Raw genomic sequence first — 6000 nt, forward strand, 5'->3', positions numbered from 1 at the left:
ATTTGGCACACTTGACTATAGTACTAATTGTTCTTCTTGTGAAAAATTTTAAGCACTCTGGCTTCTGGGGCCATAGAAGTCCATATCGGGCGAAATATATATTTATATATGGGAGCTATATCTAAATCTGAACCGATTTCTTCCAAAATCAATAGGGTTCTATTCTGAGCCAAAACACATACTTGTGCCAAATTTGAAATCGATTGGACTAAAACTGCGACCTTGACTTTGATTACAAAAATGTGTTCACGGACAGACGGACATACGGACATGGCTATATCGACTCAGGAGCCCACCCTGAGCATTTTTGCCAAAGACACCATGTGCCTATAGGAAACATTTAAATCTGAACCAATTTTAAGGTAACTTCGCAAAAGTGTATTTATTATTTATCGGTCGATAGGTATGTATTAGATATAAGGGAAAATTTGAGTCACTTTTACAAGTTTTCGACTTAACAGTAGCGATTTTATAAGGAAATGTTGGTATTTTGGCAATTTTTGCCCAAATTTGACATGCATTCTTAGTATTCTAATTCTAACCCCTGTTCAACATTTCACGTAAATTGGACTACAACTTTGACCTCTGTGGTCATATGACGGAAAATCGGACTAAAGATATATATGAGAGCTATATCTAAATCTGAACCGATTTCAATAAAATTTAGCACACTTGACTAAAATACTAATTGTACTCCTTGGGCAAAATTTCAACCAAATTAGGGTAAAACTCTTGCTTATGGGACCATATAAAGGGTGATACGGTCAAAATTTGGTCAAGGGAAAACGCGTGTAAATCGGTGAAATCGTTTATCTAAAAAATCAAATTAAATTTCTTTTTCAAGTTCAATTAGTATAAAATTCAGGAAAATATTCAGTTAGGCTTTCGCTTTTCCAAATCCGAATTGCCGGGCCTCACGCTTGACACCTGCCATCAGATTTTGTACAGCCACCTTGTCCACCTTCTTCGCCGCAGAAAGCCAGTTTGCCTTGAACTGCTGCTCGTCCTTAGCAGTTTTTTTGGTTTTCTTTAGGTTCCGCATGACAATAGCCCAGTATTTCTCAATTGGGCGGAGCTCTGGCGTGTTGGGAGGGTTCTTGTCCTTGGGAACCACCTGCACGTTGTTGGCGGCGTACCACTCCATGGCCTTTTTACCGTAATGGCAAGATGCCAAATCCGGCCAAAACAGTACGGAACAACCGTGTTTCTTCAGGAAAGGCAGCAGACGTTTATTCAAACACTCTTTCACGTAAATTTCTTGGTTGACAGTCCCGGAAGCTATGACAATGCTGCTTTTCAAGCCACAGGTACAGATGTCGTGTCAAACCAGATATTTCTTTGCGAACTTTGACAGTTTTATGTGCTTGAAAATATCTGCTACCTTTCTCCTTCCTTTTGCCGTATAAAACTCCTGTCCCGGAAGCTGCTTGTAGTCGGCTTTGACGTAGGTTTCGTCGTCCATTACCACGCAGTCAAACTTCGTCAGCATCGTCGTGTACAGCCTCCGGGATCGCGCTTTGGCCGTCGTATTTTGTTTATCATCGCGATTTGGTGTCACTACCTTCTTGTAAGTCGATAGTCCGGCTCGTTTTTTGGCTCGATGCACGGTTGTAGACGATACACCCAGCTTATTTGCGGCATCTCGGAGAGATAGGATAGGGTTTCGCTTGAAACTACCGGCAACTTTCTTTGTCGTCTCAGCGGCTTCCGGGTTTCGATTTCCCCCCGATTCAGACTTCCTGGCTGTCGACAAACGTTCCCCAAACACTTTAATTACATTTGTAACGGTTGATTTGGCAACTTTTAGCGATTTTGCCAGCTTTGCGTGCGAGTAGCACGGATTTTCACGATGCGCGAGCAAAATTTTGATACACTGCTCTTCTTGCTTGGCCGGCATTTTGACAACTGAAGAGTGAATTCCAAAATCAAAATAGGAGCAACATTCTACACACACACACCTTCAAAATGAGGGGTGTTCAGGTCTTTTAAATGCAAAATTGAATGAAATACCTCAAGTTTATATTGACCAAATTTTGACCGTATCACCCTTTATGCTAGGTGCTTCACACAGTTGTAATTGGACACAGAAATTAAACACTTGCAGTGCCATTTCATTTTCATACAAAGTGTGCAATCCCTCTATCTTTTATATTATTTTTGTAGTTTCTTGCTTTACACGTAAATTAAATTAAAAAATGAAAATTATAAAAAATATTAAGTTAAAAATTTGAAAATTTAGCACCAGTATAAAAACGAGATGGGCATGTTGGATATTTGACACTTCAATCATTTTTGGCATTGTATCACAATAACTACATCACAATTGACTGAATAGTCTAAGTGAGCCTGAAATATCGAGATGTCACTATATTTCAGAAAGTGTCATCTTTTGAAAAAATTAGCCGATCACCCGAATAAAAGCTAAGAAATCAATGCTAAAAGCCAATGACTTTGCATCTTGTGTGTATTTATTTTTTATAATTATATGTGTCCTGCACAGAGATGGTCTGTATCAAACTTTTTTAGGTTTGCGACTGTCGCAAAGTTGTAAACGTCGTAAACGTCACATACGCGTCGTAAATGTAGAAAAAGTAACAAAAGTCGCAAACTGAAAATACTTTAATCGCGTCGCCTAGGCAGCGAATTCGATGATATCCAAGACGATGGTAGGTGCGAAGAAGTTTCAATTCTTAGGAATGTTCACAATTTTCGGTTTTAGTCCCCACATTTTCCCTATTGCCTTTTGTATGAGTACAGGGTAACCGTGGATTTTCTCGTCCTTTCTTAGCTTTAAGTTCAGTCTCCTGTCCAATATAACTCCAAGGTATTTTGCACACTCACCAACGGGAATTTCGATACCACCTAAGAAAATAGGCTTGACCATGGGAAAACTTTCACAAATTTCTGCAGAAACTCACAGCGAATGCTGTCAAACTAAATTAAAAAATGTTCAGGATTTCTTCTATTCAAAATTTGGTTTTCTACAGTAGGTTTACGACTTTTGCGACATACGTATTATACCGTCGCAAATGTATGTCGCAAAAGTCACAGTTTGTGACAGGCCATCCCTGGTCCTGCAGAGCGTATGACTAACGCTGATCTAAATATTTCAGCATAAATCATACGCACAACATCCCCACGTATATGAAAAAAAAAAACAAAACCTTTTTCGTATGCAATAACATTTCAGCTTGGAGATAAACATTATTATTAGTTTAGGGAGCCACCGTGGTGCAATGGTTAGCATGCCCGCCTTGCATACACAAGGTCGTGGGTTCGATTCCTGCTACGACCGAACACCAAAAAGTTTTTCAGCGGTGGATTATCCCACCTCAGTAATGCTGGTGACATTTCTGAGGGTTTCAAAGTTTCTCTAAGTGGTTTCACTGGAATGTGGAACGCCGTTCGGACTCGGCTATAAAAAGGAGGTCCCTTGTCTATGAGCTTAACATGGAATCGGACAGCACTCAGTGATAAGAGAGAAGTTCACCATTGTGGTATCACAATGGACTGAATAGTCTAAGTGAGCCTGATACATCGGGCTGCCACATAACCTAACCTAACCTAGTTTTAAAACAAATTAACTTTTGAAATGGCTTATTTCTACAATATTTTCCAAACTATTTGGAATGGCCTTAATGTTAGCGAAATCTATTGAAATCACTTTAAAAACCAAACAAGTATATACAGCAGTAAGTTCGGCCGGGCCGAGTCTTAAATACCACCCACCACCATGAATCAAATATTAGGGTTTCCATTGAAATTTCAGGGGGGTTTGATGACAGATATTCTCCCAAGCAGAGCAGATGAACTAGTACGCTTCCCCAAGATAAATTTCAAGATTCTACCTATGAAGACTATATCAGATTCTGGATTTATAAGAACCATTTTTGTTTGAGTTTTAGAGGAATCATTAACATCTCTTGTAAGTGTGCAAGAAAATTATAAAATAACGTCTCGATTTGGAATCTTAAATCTGTAGATTTTCACCCGAGAAGTAAAATCTGGAAATTTTACATTGATTTTCAAGCAATTTTCATGATCAGTGTTCCTTCTATACCCTCAAGAAGTGAAATCGGTCTATATGGAGGCATTACCAAACCGATAAAAAACTAATCCGATACACGTTTTTGTGAGCCTAAAATATCAGAAAATTTACAATTTCCGGCAAATCAAATAAAAACTACGTTTTCTAGAAACCCAAGGAGTTAAATCGGGAGATCGTTCTTATGGGGACTATACTAAAATATGGACCGATACTCCCCATTTTCGGCACACCTCTTTATGGCCGAAAATACCTCTTGATTTCCAATTTCAGGCAAACAGGATTAAAACTTCGGATGCTAGAAGCCCAAGAAGTAAAATCGGGAAATCGGTCTATATGGGGGCTATACCAAAATATGGACCGATACTCTCCATTTTCGGCACTCCTCTTTATGGTCCTAAAATACATCTAGATTTCCAATTTCAGGCAAATTGGATAAAAACTACGGTTTCTATAAGCCCAAGACCCCAAATCGGGAGGTCGGTTTATATGGGGACCATACCAAACATGGACCGATACTCACCATTTTAGGCACACATTTTTATGGTTCTAAAGTACCTCTCGATTTCCAATTTCAGGACAATTGAATAAAAACTGCGGATTCTAGAAGCCCAAGAAATAAAATCGGTAGATCGGTCTATATGGGGGCTATACCAAAACATGGGCCGTTACTCACCTCTTTATGGTCCGACAATACCTCTAGATTTCCAATTTCAGGTAAATTGGATGAAAACTACGGTATCTATAAGCCCAAGAAGTAAAATCGGGAGATCGGTCTATATGGGAGCTATACCAAAACATTGACCGATACTCACCATTTTTGGCACACTTATTTATGGTCATACAATACCGCTAGATTTCAAATTTCAGGTAAATTGGATGAAAACTATGGTTTCTATAAGCCCAAGACCCCAAATCGGGATGTCAGTTTATATGGGGACTATATGAAAACCTGGACCGGTATAGCCCATCTTCGAACTTGACCACCCTGCAGACAAAAGACGTGTTTGTGCAAAATTTCAGCACGATTGCTCCATTATTGAAGACTGTAGCTGACAGACAGACAGCCAGACAGACGGACATGGTTATATCGTCTTAGAATTTCTCCCTGATCAAGAATATATATATATATATATATATATATATATATATATATATATATATATATATATATATATATATATATATATATATATATATATATATATATATATATATATATATATATATATTCTATGGTGGTGGGTATAATTAAATGAAGATTTTCATTTTACCAACCAGCAAAAACGAGCTTCCAAATGTTTTTTTTTTTGTTTGGGTCGATGATGGTCGACAAAGTTTAGTCAATTTTCAATAACATCAAGAATAAGTTTGCCGGATTTGAAGATTAACAAAATTCCACATTTACTGACTAAAGTGGCAAAGTCGATTTTACTATACAAAAGCTACAATTTATTCTTTATAGTATTTTAAATTGTTTAGGAATCTCAAATGCTACACATAATTATTAACTACCCTTATCACAAATTCTTTACAGTTGATGGATGCATCTTTTCTAAAACAAACATGTTCCTATTTAAAAAAAAAAAGTAAAAAAAGACAACGATAATGACTTTATATGCATGTCCAACACCCATTCAATCGTAAACCAATCAGTTAAGGTGTAGTATTCCTGAAGTGACTTTGATGTATCTGCCGTATATATAAAATACTTGCATACAAACATAGATAGATCTTATTAAAGTCATATTAAAAAATTCAATGCCATACATATAGCCTCTCTTATCATGTTTATATCGCCAAGTTTATTGTTCTATTCGATAAAAATAAATCGAGTTTACTTAAGGCAACCAACTTACCAGGCACCTCGATAATATGAGTATCTGTTTGGTAGCAATGCTTAGGTAATTAAGAAACATTTTTTTTTGATATTTTAAATAATAATTGTTCTACCT

Source organism: Haematobia irritans, chromosome 5, assembly GCF_050003625.1.
Source record: "Haematobia irritans isolate KBUSLIRL chromosome 5, ASM5000362v1, whole genome shotgun sequence".
NCBI classification, from domain to species: Eukaryota; Metazoa; Arthropoda; class Insecta; order Diptera; family Muscidae; genus Haematobia; species Haematobia irritans.